Raw genomic sequence first — 1,211 nt, 5'->3', positions numbered from 1 at the left:
CGTAAGAGATGATTCTGACTTTAACTTTAGTACCATGCTTCTCTTGCCATTCAGCTTGTGGTTCTTGTTTTTGAATGTCAGCATATTTCCAAACACAATAACGCGGTTGCCAAAGTTTTCTTGAGAAGTATTTTCTTCCAAAAAAAACACCAGGCAACAATGGCCAGCTGTTTCAGGTTGGCTGTTGCCTCACGGGCAGAAATATGAACTGTATTTATAAAGCGCTTTTCTAGTCTTAATGACTACTCAAAGCACTGTAACACAGCACAGAAACCATACACCATTCACACACATTCACACACTGTGGCTGTACAAGGTGACAGCTGCTCATCAGGGATCGAAAATGGACCAGCCTGCCGGGGCCTCTGTCTCTCGTGAGACACAATGTCCAATGTCTGTAGAACAGGCCTAGCCGCAGGCATATCAATCAGTACAATTTTTACAAAATGCAATGTCAAATATGCAGGGAATCGTCACAGGTCAGATTCAAACCCTGGACCTCTGCATCAAGGCCTAAACCTTAAAGTACATGTGTGCCTGCTCTACCCACTGAACCAACCCGGCCACATTTAACCATGAACTTGTGTCTAACAGACGGATGTCACCAAAACACTTTGTAATTGGTTCACATTGAGCAAGGTCCCATTGATGGGCTGGAGCAAACTGAGCTGCAATGTAACCTAATGGGGCAGTTGTGCAACCTTGATTTATGTTCATTAGAAGGGATTGTGTTTTTGTTTTTTTACCACTGACAGGGTCGGATTCTTATTAAAAGTGTCCGACAACATTATCAATCTCACGAGGTGACTTCTTGTCCGAAGACAGCTGTGTTGAGAGTGGAACGTGAGTCGGGTAAAAGGCGTTCAGGGAGTCTGTTGTTTTGGAGAAGGCTACAGAAATTATAGGCTTCTGTTGTTATCGTCACCATGGCTCAATATTTAAAGGATTTTGAAAATGTGAATGGGTTTAGGGTTTAGGTTTTGGGGTTAGGGTTTAGAGGTTAGGGTTTAGGGGTTAGGGGTTAGAGGTTAAGGTTTAGGGGTTAGGGGTTAGGGGTTAGGATTAGGGTTAGGGTGTAGAGGTTATGGTTTAGGGGTTAGAGGTTAGGGTTTAGGGGTTAGGGGTTAGGATTAGGGTTAGGGTTTAGAGGTTAGGGTTTAGGGGTTAGAGGTTAGGGGTTAGGATTAGGGTTAGGGTTTAGAGGTTAGGGT

Source organism: Etheostoma spectabile, chromosome 18, assembly GCF_008692095.1.
Source record: "Etheostoma spectabile isolate EspeVRDwgs_2016 chromosome 18, UIUC_Espe_1.0, whole genome shotgun sequence".
Taxonomy (NCBI): Eukaryota; Metazoa; Chordata; class Actinopteri; order Perciformes; family Percidae; genus Etheostoma; species Etheostoma spectabile.
Note: the sequence above shows the minus strand (reverse complement) of the source record.